This window comes from Coenobita brevimanus, chromosome 72 (assembly GCF_032717465.1).
Source record: "Coenobita brevimanus isolate Jiangsu-jjx chromosome 72, ASM3271746v2, whole genome shotgun sequence".
Taxonomy (NCBI): domain Eukaryota; kingdom Metazoa; phylum Arthropoda; class Malacostraca; order Decapoda; family Coenobitidae; genus Coenobita; species Coenobita brevimanus.
This window is the reverse complement of record NC_137025.1, coordinates 19,993,758-20,012,815: the sequence shown is the minus strand read 5'-3', so window position 1 is coordinate 20,012,815 and position 19,058 is coordinate 19,993,758. Positions and strand designations below refer to the sequence as shown.

General features: G+C 42.3%; 1 protein-coding gene and 1 non-coding gene across 2 annotated transcripts in view; both read left to right on the top strand.

Moving 5' to 3' along the window:
- nSMase (neutral sphingomyelinase) overlaps positions 1 to 19,058 on the top strand; it is a 131,180-nt gene that overhangs the window by 33,028 nt on the left and 79,094 nt on the right. The window lies entirely within an intron of this gene.
- On the top strand, positions 15,051 to 15,169 carry LOC145407343 (5S ribosomal RNA). The gene has a single exon (XR_013898704.1). It is a non-coding gene; the product is annotated as a 5S ribosomal RNA (ribosomal RNA).

Below are 19,058 nucleotides of genomic sequence, written 5' to 3'. Positions count from 1 at the left end.
ACCCAGCAGTTTACCATCTGCACTGTACATACACAAAACCGTCCACTGTCCTTTTCTGTCTATTTTGTCATATGCTTTTTCCAGATCCATGAATCCCATAAACACTGTATGGCCCTTCTCACAAGCCTTGTCCATTATCTGTCTTACTGCAAATATTTGACCCACACATCCCCTACCATTCCTAAAGCCACCCTGTTCATCACTCACCAGGTCTTCTGATATCTCTCTTACTTTCTCTATAATAGTTCTTCCATATACCTTCCCTACCACGTACAATAAACTTATGCCATGATAATTCTTGCACTCACTTCGTTCACCTTTATTTTTGTACAGGGGTACAATCACAGCCTTTTTCCACTCTGCAGGCACAGTTTCACTCATCCATACCTTTTTACATATCTCCAACAAGCACTTCATTCAGCTCTTTCAACAACATTTAAGCATCTCTGCATACACCTCATCACCCCAGCTGCTTTCTTCCTTTGCACACCCCCAAAACCAATCATGTTTACAGCTGCTGTACACTCTCTGTTCCCATTCATCAGGCTTTCAAAATATTATTTCCATCTGGTCCTTCATCCCCATGGGTCAATAATCTACCACTTACATCCTTCACACTTTCACATTTATTTTTGCTGTCACTTCTGCATTTCTGCACCTTTTTCCAGAATAATTTCCCGCTTTCAGAGTAATTTGCATTCATTTTTCTTCCTAGATCATCATTTATCTCTTCACTGTCTCTTCATGTGCTTCTTGCTCTTAATATATTCAGTTTTTACTTCAATTAAACCCTTGTATAAACATTACTCAAGTAATCTTTTGGGTGTGCAGATTCTAGTGATTTTTGGATGACCAGAAGTATTATCTAGTATGAGGAGGACCTTGAAGTCTTGCCATTTCTTCTCTAGGTATTTCTGAACCTCAGTAACAAAACAATTATGGAACCATTCCAAAAGCAGTTTTCCAGTCACCCAAGCTTTCCTGTTAGCTCTGTAGAACACACCAAGAAGGTTCTTATTTTTACCTTTGAGTTCCCTTAGGTTTGTAGAACAATACAGCATCATGGGTCTTATCATATGCCCAGCAGCATTGCTGCACATCAGAAATGTTAATGAACTTTTGCTGCTTTAAAACCAGAGGCTCTTGTTTTCTTCCTTTGCATTGTAAGTGCATGTGGGCTTCCTCATGTGCCACACGTATTTTTATCAGCATTAACCCCTTAACCGCGGGGCGTCACTTTCGTAACGCTTGGGAGCAAGGGATCATACCGCGGGGCGTCACTTTTGTGATTCTGTGTTATTTTGAATATGCCCAGGCTTTCAAGTGGTGGCTTGTATCATCTATCAGTACTGCCAATGTCCAACACTAGTCAGCACTCCTAATCTCATCTGTACTTCCATCCATTGTTGACAGTTTAGCCATTTCTCCCCATTCTTGACTCCCTCCCTACCTCCCCTCAATTACCCTCTCCTCTCGCCTGCCTGGCTGTGCTGTGCTAAGTAAATCTTCCCTGGAATTTTCCACTGATTTCATCCATTGAAATAAGCCCTATGCTCTATTCTTATACCAAATAATATATACAAAAAAGAAATAAGGTAAGTGAGAGTGCCATACACCTGGAATTGGCTTATTATTACCTGACAACACCTCACGTGCACTCGTTCGCTAATTTTCGCTGTTTATTTCCCCTTGAAATATGCCGTATAATCTATTTTCGTAATAAAAATATATATAAGAAAGGAAGGGAGAAGCCTAAGTGATATTTACATTCACCTGGAACTACCTAATTTATTATGTATTGTCTAGATTTCCTGCCAATCATTTCATAGCGTATATATTAGCAGCTGTCACCACGCTGACATTGGCAGCATTGCACTCCCCCTAGGCTACCACAGTGTTCAGTTACTGTCATCTTTCAAGGTGAAAGTACATCGGATTCTCGCCTGCTAAATTCCGTCGCTTTTTAGCCCCATGCAAAGGGCCCTGTGACCTCTTACCCCTACTAAACCTCATGTGGAAAGGAGTAAAGGGCTAAGTGACTTCTGTAGAACGTGAACTGGCTAATTTATCAATGAAAATGATGGACAGTGACTACGATCTTTCTGGTGAGTAAAACAGTGCAAGTGGAAATGTAAATAATGTGTAAATACTGTGTAAACAGGAAGTGAAAGCAATGAATGTAAATATAAGTGAACAGTGGAAAATAGTTTTATAAGTTACTGCAAGTGACAGTGCATAACACAGTGTAAATAAAATGAAAATGTAAATAATGTAAATAAAATAGAGAATGTAAATAGTGCTTGAGGGTGCGAAAGTGGATATATGTGGAATAACTGAAACAAAATGGTGAGGAGAAAGTGTGAGAGAATGGGAGTATGGATGGGATATATGTGCCGGAGAAGGTGAGAATGAGAGGGCAAAGGAAGGAGTATGTATAGTTGTGAGTAAAAGATGGAAGAAGAGCATAAGACAGTATGGATCAGTTGGGTCAAGGATTGTGTGGGTAAAGTTGAAAGTTGGAATACAAATGTGGGCGATTGTGTGTGTGTATGCGCCAATGCAAGATCGTGCTAGAAGAGTTCTGGACAAATGTGGAATTGTGCATGGAAAAGTTTGGAAGGAATGAGAGAGTGTTTTTGATCGGTGATATGAATGGTAAAGTTGGGAATGTGAAGGTGGATGGAATAGTTGATGAGTGGGGTGTGCCTGCTGAGATAGATGAGAATGGGAGTGCGTTAGTGGACATTTGTGCTGGGAGAGGGTTGATGATAGCCAATACCCTCTTCAGGCATAAAATGATCCACAGGTATACATGGCGAGTGATGAGAAGGGTGGGTTGTGAACTGAATGAAAGGAAGGCAATGATTGATTATGTGTGTGTGGATGAAAGGATGCGAAGATGTGTAATGGATGCAAGAGCTTATAGAGGTTGGGGGAGTGGACTTTCTGACCACTACTTGGTGGTGGCCAGAATTAAGATTCAAGTAAGATGGAGGAATAGAAGGGAAAGACGAGAGGAAGGAGTAGTTGCAAGGAGAGTGGAAAGGTTACAAGAGGATGAGAAAAAGACAGAGCATAAGAGAGAACTGAAGGAACGATTGGGCAAATATGAATTGGAGCAGATACGAGATGTGGAAGGTGTGTGTAGGATATTTACAGAAGAAATATGTGCAGCATGTGATGTGGTGTGTGGAAGGAAGAGAAGACGGAGGGAGATGCAAGGAACAGCGTGTTGGACTGAAGAGGTGAGACAGGCTGTGGCACAAAAGAAGAAAGCATACAATGAATGGATGAGAAATAGGGGCGTGGAAGAAGTTGAGAGGCAGAAGAGAGAGTTATATGTAGAAAGAAAGAGAGAGAGGTGAAAAGATTAGTAAGAGACAGTAAGAAGAGAGTGGATGAGGAATTTGGAAGGAATTTGAGTGTAAAGTGGAGGGACTGTAAGAAAATGTTCTGGAGAGAGGTGAAAAGAGTAAGACAGGGTGGAAGTGAAGTTAGCAGGGGAGTGAAAGATAAAAATGGTAGATTACCAGTGGAGAAGGGAGAAAAAGTGAGCAGATGGAGAGAACACTTTAACCCCTTAACCGCAGGGCGTCACTTTCGTGACGCTCGGGCGCAATGGATCATACCGCGGGGCGTCACTTTTGTGATTCTGTGTTATTTTGAATAGTCCCGGGCTTTCAAGTGGTGGCTTGTATCATCTGTCAGTACTGCCAATGTCCAACACTAGTCAGCACTCCAAATTTCATCTGTACTCCCATCCATTGTTGACATTTTAGCGATTTTCCCCCCTTCCTGACTCCCCTCCCTACCTACCCTCCATTACCCTGTCCTCTCACCTCCCCGGCCGCGGTGCGCTAAGCAAATCTCCCCCGGATTTTTCCACAGATTTCATCCATTGAAATAAGCCTTATGCCCTATACTTATACAAAATAATATATATATAAAAAAAAGATAAGGTAAGTGATAGTGGTATACACAGGAATTGGCTAATTATCACCTGACAACACCTCACATGCATTCATTCGCTACATTACCACGGTAATTTCCCCTTTGAATTATGCCTTGTAATTCTATTTCTGTAATAAAAATATATATCAGAAAGGAAGGGAGAACCTTAAGTGACATTTACATTTATCTGGAATTTCCTATTTCTTTATGTATTGCCGAGATTTTCTACCAATAATTTATTAGCATGTAAGTTAGCAGCTGTCAGCCCCATTGTCACTGTCAACCTTTGCCTTCTCAGATAAGCCGCGGCATTTAGTTCCTTGTCCTCTGCTGTGGTCAAAGCATGTCGCACTCGTGCCCCGCCATTTCTGCCGCTTCTGCGCCCATTGCAAAGGGCCCCGTGACCTCTACACCCAGAAAAACTCGTGAGGGAAGCAGGAAAGGACTAAGTGACTCTGCAGTGGAACGTGAACTAGCGGAATTATCAATGGTGATGATGGATAGTGATTTTGACCCTTCGGGGGATTCATGTGATGAGCCGTGTGAGGAAATCGTGCCAGAAAGTACTAGTACGAGTGCTTCAGTGTCCCAAGTTATCCCTAGCTCCAAGGGAAAGGAGCCGTTAGTGCAGCAAGGGAAGGAATTTGGGAAGGGAGTGAAAAGGCGGCGTGTTAGCCCCGGAACAATGGCCCCGCGTGACCCATCCCGCCATGAGTCCCGAGTTGATTCACCTCTCCGTTCCCCAAGCCCCACTTCACTCATTTCTTCCTCTTTTTCTGCTGAATTATCTCCAGAGTCTTTGTCGTCGGAGTCACCACCAGCATCAACAGTGAAGGCAGGCCGTAGGGGAAGAGGTAAATCCCTGACCCGTAAAAGTAGAGTTGCTAGTAGAGTAAGGGCTGCTAGTGCTGTACGGCAACTCAGGGTCAGTGCGAGTGACCTTGAACATGGTAAATCTCCCTCACAGCCACCCACCACCCTCACCCACCCTACACATCGACGACAGGGAATCCTGGACGCCTTTGCGTGGACGGAAGGGTCCGATTTTGTCCCAGAACGTTTAGATTTTGACAAGAGTTCCTCAGGAGTACAGCCTGCCTTCATTCTTGACGAGGATGCTGAGTGTGTGGACTTCCTTTTGGCCTTCCTAGATGATGAAGTCATGCAGCACATATGTGATGAGACCAACAGGTATGAATCACAACGTGCTGCAAGTGGTACAGGTGCTGCCAAGATGCAACAGTGGTCCATGCTGGGAGTGCAGGAGCTGTATGTGTTCTTCGCCTTCATGCTTCTCATGCCACACTCAAAGAAGCATGAGTTGGAAGAATACTGGTCCATGGACCCCTTACTACCCTCGCCCACCTTCAGTAAGTACATGGCCAGAGATCACTTCCGGAACATCATGGGAAACCTGCACTTTGCCGACAACGATGTACCTTCCCAAAGCGACGCACTCTGGAAGATCCGGGAGATTCTGAGCAGAATGAAGGATAAGTTTATGACATTCTTCCACCCCTTTCAGAAGGTTGTCATTTACGAATCCTTGGTTTTGTTCACAGGACATCTTCGGTTTGTTCAGTACATTCCGAGTAAACGCAATCGCTTTGGAATCAAGTTCTTTGTACTATGCGACTGTAAGACAGGGTACATCCTTGACTTCGTCATTTATTCAGCCAGCACTGTCGATCTGGATAAAACACACCCCCTTGGCTTCTCAGGCTGTGTAGTGAAAGTGTTCCTTGAAAAGTATTTTGGTGGGAGTCATGTGCTGTATGCAGACAACTATTAAACAGCACCGAAACTTGCCAAATACCTTTCAGAGCACGGCATTGGCTCCTGCGGCACTGTCAAAAGTAATCGTGCCCACTTCCCTAAATTCCCAGAGGCAGGAACCTCGCAGCGAGGAGACGTGCACCTACGCAAGTCTGAGAAGATGCTGGCAATACGGCGGCATGACAATAGCGTCGTGCACATGCTCACCACCGTACATAAGGGGGAAATGACAGACAGTGGGAAGGTCGACCGTAGGACAGGCGAACCTGTAATGAAACCTGATGCTGTGTTAGACTACAATATCAACATGCGGCTGGTGGACAAGTCCGACATGATGATTGGTGAGATCGACTGCCTTAGGAAGAATACTAGGTGGTATAAGAAAGTTTTTCTGCATCTCATAGACATGACGATGCTGAACGCCTTCATCCTGTACAAGATGAAGGTCAAGCCACCCAAGTCCTTCTCCCTGAGGTTGTTTGCCAGGACTTGTGTTCAGCAGCTGCTTGAAAGATATGATAGGGTGACAGCAGCAACTCCAAGGCGCCATCCAGTAACACTTCCTGACAGACTTGAGCAGAGGGCGTACATGGATCGGCACAGACTGGTGCAAATGCCTGCCACAGGCAAGAGGAAGGCTGCGATCCGCAGGTGCCAGGTGTGTGCACATACCACCCGACGCCCACCTGAGCATAAACGCACCTCTTGGCAGTGCGCTGAGTGCCAGGTTCCCCTCTGTGTTACCTGCTTCTTTGATTACCACAGCCAGAAGCAGTTCTAAAAGTGCAAGTGGGAAAGGAAAGTAATGTGAAAATAATGTGTAAATAGCAAGTGAATGCAATGGATGTTCAGTACATATGATTGAACAGTGTATTATAGTTTTATCCTAATGAAAGTGACAGTGAATAACATAGTGTAAGTAGAACAGAAGGGTAAATATTGAAAATACAATAGAAAATGTAAATAGAAATGTAAGTAATTAGTAATATAAGAATATGAATACAAATACTTGATGTTATAACAGTGAAAGTGAATCCGTGTCTCACTACGTATTTTACTGAATGAAAAATTGAATGACTTCGGTGACAATAAACTAATACTACTGAAGGAAACTTATGGATAAAGACTCCAGATATATATAAGTGTTAGATAGTAATAGAAATATAAAGTGTGAGGGGTTTTATGAATAATAAATGACAGAGTACCAAGAGCGAACTAGCGCAAGTGGGAAGGTCATACACACTCGTAATTTTCATTGCTTTCGCAGTGTTTTTTTTTTTTAGCATGGATCCCAAACTACTTGATAATCATAGAGTAGTGTTTATAGTGTTAATATCTGGCTGTGGTAATCATATTACGGGTTGTCGGGAAGTGTAAAGTGGAGACTTCGTTACCCAACTTCAGAGGTCTCCTCAAGTCCTACGGTAATTGACGAAGGCTCAACAAACATCCCAGGAGAAAGCTGAAGGTATGTGCCATAAGCATATTTAATTTTAATATTCTAGGACTAATAATTGATTTTTGGCAAATATTTTTTGTGAGTCTGTCGGAGCCCAAATAACCCCGTGGGACACGCAAAACATTGGTAAACATGCCCGCGGTGTAAGGGATAAGGAATTGTTGAACATAGAGGATGGAAGTAATGCAAGTATAAGTGGCTGAGGAATGGCTGGTAGAAGGAGGGAGGTGAGAAGACAGGAAGAAATCAGTAGGATAGAAGTTGTGGAAGCAATGAAGAAAGTTAAATCGGGGAAAGCCCCAGGAATTGATGGAGTGTGTGGTGAAATGCTGAAGCATGGGGGAGAGATAGTAGTAAAATGGATGTGGAAGATGTGCAGATTGGCCTGGGAGGAAGGTAGAGTCCCGGAGGATTGGAAGTCAGGTATAATTATTCCCTTGTACAAAGGAAAAGGGGAAAAATTACGTATGAATCTGGGGGAAATAGCAGTCAGATAGATTATTTTCTGGTTAGGAGGGCCGATAGGAGGTTAGTGAGGGATGTTAAAGTTATAGGAAGTGAGGAGTGTGTACGGCAGCACAAACTATTGATTTGTGATATGGTGCTTAAAGAACAAGTGATGAAAAAGAGGACTTATGTACCTAGGAGAAAAATATGGAAGCTGAAAAACCAAGTAGTAAGGGATGCCTTCTATAGCGAGTTGAGGAGAGTGGTGGCTGAACAGGGAGTTGTAGCCAGAGGCGTTAATGAACAGTACAGAGCCCTCAAGAACAATTTCTTGAGAGTTACTGATGTAACATGTGGTTGGACAAGAGGACCACCAAGACATAAAGTAACTTGATGGTTGGATGAGGGTGTAGAAGCTGCAGATAAGGAGAAAAGAGGGCTTTTCCAGTGTCATATGCACAGAATGGCTTATGCTGGAAGTCACCGTTCCGCTCACTGTGCATGCGCCGAATGGCCGTTTGGCTGCTATTTTGAAAGTATCTGCATGTTATCCCAAATTTTATGCCATTTATCAACAACATTGTATGAAATACATGTGCCAGGAAGATAGTTGGATGTCTTATTGACCTGTAGGTAACTATAGGTCGATATATGGATATATTTAAATAAAGATATATATGTATGTTACAGGCAGATTATGAAATTAGTCATTTCGTGAATTAAGATTAGTTTAATTTAGGTTTATTTAGGTTAGGTTGATCAAGGATAAGGTTAGATTAAGGTTAGGTTAGGTTTGGTTAGGTTTGGTTAATTTAGGCTTAACAGAGAAGGGAATGGTAACTTCCAGCATAAAGTCACTCCGTGCATATGACACCGGGAATGGAAGCAGGGTGGTAGCAAAGAGGAATATTTGGCTGTCAAGCGTAGGGCTAGAAAAGAGGTATACAGGGCAAAGTCTGAGTCACAGAGACTATTGCTTGATAACCTAAATCATGGGGAAAGGAAAAATATGATATTTAGGGTGGCAGGTCAAGCGAAGAGGGATAATCGGGATATTATAGGTGAGCAGTGTGTGAAGAATGATGAAGGAAGGGTAGTGGTGAACAGTGAGGATATTAAAGATGCACGGAGAGAGCATTATAACTGGTTGTTGAATGAGGAGTTTGACTGGGACAGGGAAGGTTTGGAGCCAGCAGATCCAGTGTCTGGCCCTTGGTCTTTGATTGATACTGATACTGTGAGTGAGGCAATAGGCAGGATGAGGGTGGGGAAGGCAGCAGGTGTGTCTGGGATGACTGCCGAAATGTTGAAGGCCTCAGGCGATACAGGGGTGAGTTTAGTCACTGACCTGATAAATAGGATTATGTATGAGTGTGTTGTCCCAGATGATTGGCTGAAGAGTGTAATTGTAAATGTGTATAAAGGGAAGGGTGATGCCCTGGAAAGAGGAAATTATAGAGGTATAAAGGTTTTAGATCAGATAATGAAGGTAATGGAGAGAGTTTTAGAAGGTATGATTAGAGAAAGAGTGAATATTGATGAGATGCAGTTTGGGTTTATGCAAGGTAGGGGGACCACTGATGCTATATTCATTGTTCGACAGCTTCAGGAAAAATATATTGGTAGGAGAAGGGATCTTTATTTTGTTTTTGTTGATTTGGAAAAGGCCTTTGACAGAGTCCCTAGAGAGGTGGTGAAGTGGGCAATGAGAAAGCTTGGCTTGGAGGATTGGCTGGTTAGGGTGGTTATGGCTATGTATGTGGGTGCTCACACACAGGTAAGAGTGAATGGAAATTTGAGTGATGAGTGTTCCGTGAATGTTGGTGTGCATCAGGGGTCAGTCTTGAGTCCCATGTTGTTTATCATGGTACTTGAAGCCCTTTCACGTGACTTTAGAAACGGACTCCTGTGGGAGTTGTTGTATGCTGATGATTTAGTGTTGATTGCAGAGAACGAAAGGGAGGTGGAGGAAAGGTTTAGGAAGTGAAGAGATGGTATGGGGCACAAGGGTTTAAGGGTAAATGCAGATAAAACAAAAGTGATGATATCTAGGGTTGGTGGCGGTACAGTCAAAGACGAGGGAGAGTGGCCATGTGCAGTTTGCCACAAGGGCATGGGAAGTAACTCCATCTTGTGCAGTGTGTGTGATAAATGGGTGCATAAGAGATGTAGTGGTATCAGGGGTAGACTGTGAGATAATGCTGATTTTATGTGTACGGCGTGTCGGGGTGAGCAGGTGGAGATAGTCAGACGTGAAAGGATTGAACTTGCTGGTGAATCTCTTGAGTGTGAGGAAGAGTTTTGTTATCTGGGAGACATGTTGTGTGCTGGAGGTGGGGCTGGAGCTAGCTCTGTGGCTAGGGTGAGAAGTGGTTGGAAGAAGTTTAGGGAGCTCTTGCCTTTTCTGACATTGAGAGGACTCTCCCTACGTGCAAAGGGGTCTTTGTATGCAGCATGTATTTACCTATTTGTATTTACCTATTTGTAGTATACAGGAATTGAGCAATGCTCGTGTTGTCCTGTCTCCATATCCACATTTATCAAGTCTACCTTTACACACATGAATGTTTTTCTCATGCACCACCTCTTTGTCTAAGTTGTTCCAAATATTTAAGAATATACCTAATTGTGATATACACGGAATGTACTATGCTCGTGGTTTTCCGTCGCTGTTTCTCAATAAGTCAAATTTAACTGTTAGGAGTGTAATGCTGTATGGTAGTGAGACCTGAGTAGTGAAGGAGGAAGATATTCGCTGGCTCAGACGTACAGAAATGACAATGATTAGGTGGATGTGCAGTGCGTCCCTGCGTCCAAGACCTGGAGGGGCTAGGTTTACGATGGAAGAGTTGAGAGGTAGGATGGGACTGGAGTGTATTGATGTTGTGATGGGGAGAGGTAGATTTAGGTGGTTTGGACATGTGGAGAGGATGGGGGATGATAATTGGGTGAGGAAGGTGAGAAGTGTTAATATTGGGGGTGGGGTTATGAGGGGTAGACCGAGAAAGACATTGGACGAGGTCATTAAGTGTGACCTCAGGGTTAACCCCTTAAACGCGGATCGTCGCATTTGCGACAGTCGGCCCAAAGGACTTAACGGCGGATCGTCGCGTTTGCGATTTGAGTAAATTTTGAATAACCACAGGCAAGCAGGCTCCAGCTGGTATTGTCTATCAGTACCACCACCCTCTAGCTACAACTAGTATACTTTACCTTTGTACTACTGACCTCAGTTGTTGCCAAATATTGCGTTTTCCCCCCGTCCCCCCCCCCCACCACGGCCCGGCCAGCCTGGCTGTGATACATGGCAGCTCCCTGAGCACTCAGAACTGTAAATCTGTGCTCTCCTCTCACAAGCAGTTTATGCTACTAGGAAACGCTTGTTTCCCCAGTTGTAACACTAGCTTTTTTTCTCACGGTTTGCCCCTGTTTAGCGTCAGTTTACTGCAGGCTTTCAAAGTGACATTATGGCGAGTTCTAGCTCTTCCCAGTCAGTGCAAGCGGCCGACAGGAACGAGAATAAAGTGGCGGACGTAAGGCAGAATAAAAAGCGCGCCGTGGTGATCTTTTGGGAAGTAATATGATTGAAAATAATGTAGTATACATGTTTTTAGCTGTGAAAATGGAAATGTTTGTTGAGTGACGGGAAGACCGCCGCCACAGTGCATGTCGGCCGTACGCTCCGTTGATTTTAGCCTTATTTTCAGTGCTTATTGTACAAATACGGATTCCTAACTACCTTTATGTTGTAGTATAAAGTTTACTGTGACAGAATGAGGCTGTGGTAGAGGGGAAACTGGGTTGCCGGAGGTGTGAAAGTGAAGATTTGGTTACCCAACTTTGCAAGTCTCCACAAGTCCTTGGGTAGTCCACGAAGGCTCAACACCTGTCTCTGGAGAAAGCTGAATGTAAGTACTATCTGCCATACCAAGTATAATGTCCTAGGATTAATCTCTGATTTTTGGCGAATATTTTCCTACAGGTACTCAGACCGCGTTACAACCCCGCCACTCGGGGGGGAACGACTGTACACAGCCGCGTTTAAGGGGTTAAGGGACTGAACAGGGAGGCTGCAATGGATTGTGCAGCATGGAGAGCCGCCATTAGGTGACCAAGGCTGACACATGCAAGCATGTTGGAGCCTTTAAAAATGAAACGATATATATGTATTTATGTATATATATATATAAATAGATAGACAGACAGATGTAACTATTAAGGCTTTTGGATCTTATGTAAGCTTTAACAGTGAAGTGCAGGTTTACTGCAGGTGTTGGAATATACTGGCTCAGATCATTATTACATCACTGAGATAGAGAATGCATAACTGTAGTCAAGCCGCATTTGTATCAGACTTAGGTAAAATTATATTTGTCAGATACGCACTCATCTTTGAATGGATCATGAACTTTATATTCTAGGTTTTAATAAAATGACAAATGTGAACATGAAATATGTAACATAATGCTAATTAAACAATTTGATATTTCATTTCAGGAAGAGGCTCTGGTAAAAACGCATGAACGATATACTGTATCACATTCGATGGGGGGGGGGGGAGAGAGAGAGAGAGGGTGGTTATGGTGTAATTTGTGGCCTCATGGTTGAGAGAGAGAGAGAGAGAGAGAGAGAGAGAGGGTGGTTATGGTGTAATTTGTGACCTCATGGTTGTGGTGGTGGAGGCAAAACTATGGGAGGAGCTTATAGATGCGAGATGAGAAAGAAAGAGGGAGGGAGAGGGAGATGGGGGCATGACTTGAGAGAGGGAGGAAGGGGAAGGGGGGCACAATGTTACCAACACAATTCACGATTCTGTGTCAGGTGGGTGCACCAATACTTTTGTTCACGATAGTACATCTTAGAGCGTCATTGATGAATAAAAAAAAGAGAGTTTTTGATAGGACAGAGCCCTGAGCAACACCACTATTGATAGATCTAGGAGAAGAATGGTGGCCGTCTACAACAGCAGTTATAGAATGACCAGAAAGGAAGCTAGAGTTGAAGGCACAGATAGGATAGAAACCGCAAAGGGGGGAGTTTGGAAATTAAAGATTTATGCTTGAAAGCCTTTGAGATGTTAAGTGCAATGGCAAAGCTTTCGCCAGAGTCCCGAATGGAGGATGACCAGGTGTCTGAAAGGTAGGTGAGAAGATTGCCAGTGAAGCGTCCCTGACAGAATCCTTACTGACTATCAAAAGGAAGGTTGTGATAGGAGAGGTGCTTTAAAATTTTTATTTTAAGAATAGACAAAAAAAAAATTGAAATACAGGATGTTAAAGCAATTGGGCGATAGAGGTTTGGGAATGGTCACCCGTCTTCAGGACAGGCTGAATGAAACCAAACTTCCAGCAAGTAGGAAAGCTACAAGTTGGTAGACAAAGACGAAAGAGTTTACCTAGGCATGGTGTAAGTGCAGAAACACAGTTCTTAAAAACAACAGGATGGACCCCATCAGGCCCATATTCCTCGTTAGTATTGAGGCTAGCGATGGCAGAAAATACATCAGTTGAAGAAATTTTAATGTCTACCATGAGGAAGTCAGAGATGGGAAGTGATGGTGGAACAGCATCGGAATAGTCTAAAGTGGAATTGGAGGAGAAAGTGTGAGTGAAGAGATCTGCTTTATCAGTAGAAGAAATAACTACAGAGCCATCAGAGTGGAAAAATGGAGGAAAGGGTGATGAAGTAAGGTTGTCAGAAAGGTTTTTGGCACGGTGCCAGAAGGAGCATGAACACTTTGTGTTAGGGATTTGAGAGCATTTAGTATGAATGAAATTATTTTTAGTAGAGCAAGGAACAGACTTAGCATGAGTCTGGGCAGAAACATAAATAAGATTAGATAAAGGAGTGGGTTGGCTGGGTTCCTTTTGTAGGCCTTCATGTAGCTGTGGATAATTAGAACAAGCATGATTAAACCAAGATTTCTTTGAAATAGTCAAAGGATGTGAGAAAGGAATGTATGCTTCCATGCCTGAGAGAACAACCTTCATAATGCGGATGGCACAGTCAGATGACTCTCGGCCACGGAAGCAATAATCATTCCAGGGAAAATCAAAGTAGTACTGCCTGGAGTCCTCCCAATCAGCAGCTCCAAAGTGCCACAACCGACATTTCTTTGAAGGGTCCACAGGCCATGTTGGAGCGATAGGATAGGTGAAGATAATAAGGATGTGGTCGGAGGAGCCCAACGGAGAGGAAAGATTTACAGTGTAAGCGGAAGGATTAGTTGTAAGGAAGAGGTCAGGTGTATTGGAACTATCTCCAAGGCGGTCAGGGATACGGGTAGGGTGCTGTACAAGCTGCTGTAGGTCATTAAGGATAGAAAAAATATAGGCTTGTTCACCAGGTGGATCAGTGAAAGGAAAAGAGACCCAAAGGTGGTGGTGAACATTGAATTCTCCTAGAATGGAGGTTTCAGAGAAAAGAAAAGGATAGGATGTGTTCCATCATAGAGGTAAGATAGTAGAAGAATTTTTATTATTATTATTATTTATTATTATTATTATTTTTTTGACATTTTCATCATCCTCTGTGATCCTAACTATGCCTATGTGTGTTTCTGATACTTACCATAATAGTATGTATGTATTTAGTGAGTATAAATTGTTATAAAAGGAAGAATTTGGGTTTACAAGTGGGTTGCCCAGTACCAATAGGAGCGTTTGTGCAGAGTGGAAAGTCTGCCAGACACCACCAGAAAGTATGTCTCATTTTCGTTTCGACGGGCTAAGGGGGTCTTTTTTAAACTTAAGTGTTACTTTTCTGATCAGTAATTACAATATTGGTGAAGCAAATACCTTTAAAAAATGTAAATCACTCTTACAAGTGCTGTTTCACCCAGAATATTGCCAAAAAAATAGTATATTTATATATTCTTCCCTAAGAAGGTTAGGACAATATCTGCCAATAAGACTGATCTTTGTAAGAAGCAAAAAAGGCGTATGAATATTGACATTTGTATATAATCTGACTTGTACAAAAAATGGCACACATAGTCTATCCATAGTTTAATATTTATTAGACTCTAAAATGTTATGGCATATCGAAGCCTAGAACTGCCAGATTTACAGCGCAAACAAGCACAGATCAGCTGATGGAGTAGATCAGTGCGAGTAAAGACAGACGGCTGTTTTGGTTTGCTGGGAAAACTTGTACTGGAGGCAGCATCTAAATATCAAAATGCATTCTTGAAGTGAAATAAGTTTTATTCTTACTCACAGGGAGTTTAATTTGTTAGTATTTATAACTAACTTCCGTCATTGGTTAATGATATATATATCTGTGCATGCATAAACCAGGCTGCAACTCTTGTGAAATATTTTTTTATTACTATTTTTTTTCATGCTGCATTGACACAGCACTGTTTTAAAGAGCAGAAATAGAATATGTATACATTATTACAATATGTAAGATGCATGCCAACGGCCATACCACGTTGAGTACACCACTTCCCATCCGATGAGCGAAGTTAAACAACGCTGGGTCTGGTTAGTACTTGGATGGGTGACCGCCTGAGAACACCAGATGCTGTTGGCATCCCTACGAGTCAAGTGGGGTTGGTGGAGGATTAGTGCCCCTCCCTGTAAAACAATTAACTCTAAGCCCTTGGCCACCCCGTTTGGGATACATGGCGTCTGGCAATGAATGAATGAATGAATGAAAGATGCATGAAAAAGGATGTTCAGTTATTGCCCGACGTGATTTTTTTCCCATCTGAAAAATTAAAATATTGGTGACATCTGGCATTTCTCCAGCCGCGTGAACGCTCCTATTAGGATAACACAAATTCGTTATCACACACTTGGCGCGGTACCAGCTGTCCACGATAACCAAGTGATCACTGTACAGTATATGAATGCAACAATCATTTACTGGAACATTGCAAAGGACTTTTAAGTTTCACATTGTTTTCACCAGTATGTTGCATTAAGTGTGCAGATAAAACCATTCATTTTTTATAGTTTTGTTTGTATCTGTTGTACATGATAAGCTTATTATGCATATTCATAAGTATGGAGCTGACCCATGCTTAAAAAAAAGAAAAAGAAAAAAAAAAAAAAAAAAAAGGAACCACTGAACTCAACAAGGGACAAGTTCATCATACAGGTATACCCCAATATACAATAGCCCTAGATGCGATAACCCCGGCTTAGCAGTGGGGCTAGGAATACCACCATATTCTGCCTAACGATGGCCAAACCCAGGTTTAACAATGGGTTTAGATTTTTTTTTTGCCAATTTTGATGATATTTTGACTTAAATTTTGTGTTCAGGTTGATTTATAAACTGTTTTTAGAGTTATATTAACCCGTGGATTGCGCAGTTACCCTTTTAAATCCCACCCCGTGGTGCTCAGCAAATGAATAAAAATATATATATACTTTTTGTTTATTATAAACTTGAAGATAAACATCTGGGGCATCATCTTGTGGGAAAAAAAAAAAATCTCATTCTCCATGTTTGGGTTGCACCATGCGTAAGTTTGCATAGGGGAGTAGTGAAAAAATGAAGGAAAAAAAAATTAGGTTTTGATTATTATAAACTTGAAGATAAACTTCTAGGGCATCATCTAGTGGAAGAGAAAAAAATCTCTCTCTCTCCATCTTTGCTTAGCGCCGTGCGTAAGTTTGCATAGGGATGGAGTAGTTAACGGTGATGCACGGCCACTGGAAGGTTAGCACAGCCTGAGCTGTGGCTTGCAACGTGACGCTTCCCAGCCTGAGCTATGACTCGCAATGCAATGCTTCGCAGCCTGAGCTGTGGCTCTCAGTCCACGAGTTAAAGTGTTTTAGTTAAAGATGGGGTGAACATTGTCATTTTGGGATACAGTTTACTAATTTTGATTTTTTCCAGACCTATATCTGACGATTTTCTTATTTTATTATTGGGTTTAGGTGAGTTATAAACTGCTTGTAGGCATAGTTTACCTTGTTTTAAAGCTATTTGGGAGTTTAGGTGAGCTAGAAATTTGTTTTTGGACTCATTTGGGTGGGTTTAGGACTTTGTTGGGTGGGGAAACCCAAGGCTCAGAAATGCATCCCTATACTTTACATGTTAACCCGTTAACTGCTCTATACAGCCTTGGCTGTTCCGAATGCGACTGCTCAATATAGCCCTGGCTATTCAGGTGAATTTTGAATATAAAATCAATCCTCGTAAATCGCTTGTTTATAAATCACGGATTTGTAAATCACGGCTACGTGGTTGTCAGACTGCCGGCACCCTTAAATCGCTGTTAAGTCACGAAAATCATAGATCTAGGCACCGAAGTGGGTCTTTTCTGAGGAGAATCGTAAACCGTGGCATTCAATTTGAAAATCGCGACCCAACAACCAATCACCACCCGTCCCTGGTGGCAAGCGTGCATACTAATGCCGCAGAGTTAATGAGAAACATTAGGAACTCATCACCCACTATTTTGCCTGGGTAAGGGCAGAAGCTGAGCTTGAACCACAGCCTGGCCCTTCACACACTGAGGACGTGGATGACGTAGCATCTGTCATCTCTGAGGCAAACTTTGAGGGCTTCCTGAGGGAGGCAGAGGAGCTGGAGAAGGGAGAACAGCATGAGGGAGCACCCCCACCTCATGCTGAGAGGTTCTAAGTTCTTCCCAACACCACCCCACTCCATTCACTTAAGCAATATTGTCATAGGATTAAGGTGAGATCCCTTAACATTGCTTATTTCTGTTAAATACATGCACTGAATATTCCTAAATTTGTATGTTTGTGTTTAATGGTGCCTAGATAGTTGTAGGTAGGGTGCTGTGGGGGGTGGTTGGCCAAAGTCCAGACCCAAATTCATTTTTCACATAAGAGTTATTATTTATAAACTGCGGAATTTGTAAATCACGGCAGTGGTCCAGACCCAAATTGCTGCGATTTACGAGGATTGAGTGTAGTGCCATGGTGACCAAGGCCGACCCATGCAAGCATATTTGAGCCTTCAAAGCCGAAACCAAAAAAGAAAACGAAAACCATACATTCCAATTGGGAATCAGACACTTCGATGTTCATCCATGGCTTTACCAAGGTAAATATTGAGGTAATATTTCATTACTATATACTTTGGCATGTGTTCTCTCAATTCCTAAGAGAAAATTTGGCCTTTGGGGAATATCATTTTACCCCTATGTTTGCGCATCACGGACACTTCCAAAAAACTGCCATGAGCAGTTAACGGGTTAAATCTACCCCGATATACAATACCCCACCTGGCGATGGGTTTATACTTAACCAATCGCATCATTAAACTGCGGTATACCTGTATAATCATCAGCTTTATGGTGTCGTGTATTCTGGTCTTTATGAATTTGGAGAAAACATATGACAGAGTGGATAAACAAACAAGGCAGGGAATATTAAAAATACATGAAGTAAACGGGAAGCTGTTGAATGACATGAAGAGTATGTATGAGGGCTTATAAGCTGCAGTGCCTATGAATGGTGAACTGAGTGAATTTTTCTATGTGAATCTTGGATTGAAACAAAGGATGTGGCATTTTTCCATGGTTTTTCAATTTGTGTATGGATGAAATTATGAAAGAAATACAGTGGAGTCTCCTTTATCCGAAATTCTTTTAACCATGATATGCCATTAACCGTAAGGTTTACTAGAACATTCTCATTTCGATTAACCACAAAAACTTAAATCTATCCAAAAATTCAAACTCGGCGGGCTTGTTTCGCGCCACTAGCATTTGTTTACGGTTGCTAGAGCGAGCTTCAGTTCCACCAGCCCCCATCCACCACCTCGGAAGATTTGGGTGATGTGGGAGATGATGTGAATGATGTGGAAATGATTGAATAAGGAAACAGATAATATGAAAAAACAATTAGGTTTAAGGCTTTATTTGTTTGAATTGCTTACAGTGAATTACGTAATTGTTTTGGTGAAGATTGATTTAAGTTGACAGTATATTACAGTTACAAAAATGCAGTTACATACGTAGTTACTACAGTGTATTAAGTGTTTTGGTGATGGCTGTGTGGCTTTTGGGGTGCTGGTGGTGGTGGTGGGCTAGACGTCGCCAGAAATGGGTGATGGGTGAGTACAATACTGTTCTCTTTGTATCCTACATATTATTACAGTATCTTTTATCCAAAGAAATCGATTAAGCGAAACTTTGAAAGTCCCATGATTTTCGGATAAAAGAGACTCCACTGTACACGGTAGGGCAGTGGATGTCAGAGCTCTCCTATTGAGAGAGAGCAGCATTTGGAAACTTTCTCCTTTGTTATAAGCAGATGATACTGCATTGCTGAGTGAAGACAGAGGGAAACCGCAAGGCTTGGTGATTGAGTTTGGGAGAGTATGTAAGAAATGGAATGTAATGGTGAATGTAGGGAAGAGTAAAGTTGTGGTCTTTGAGTGAAATGAAGTCACTGAATACACAGTGAGGTTGGATAGTGAGGAAATGGAAATT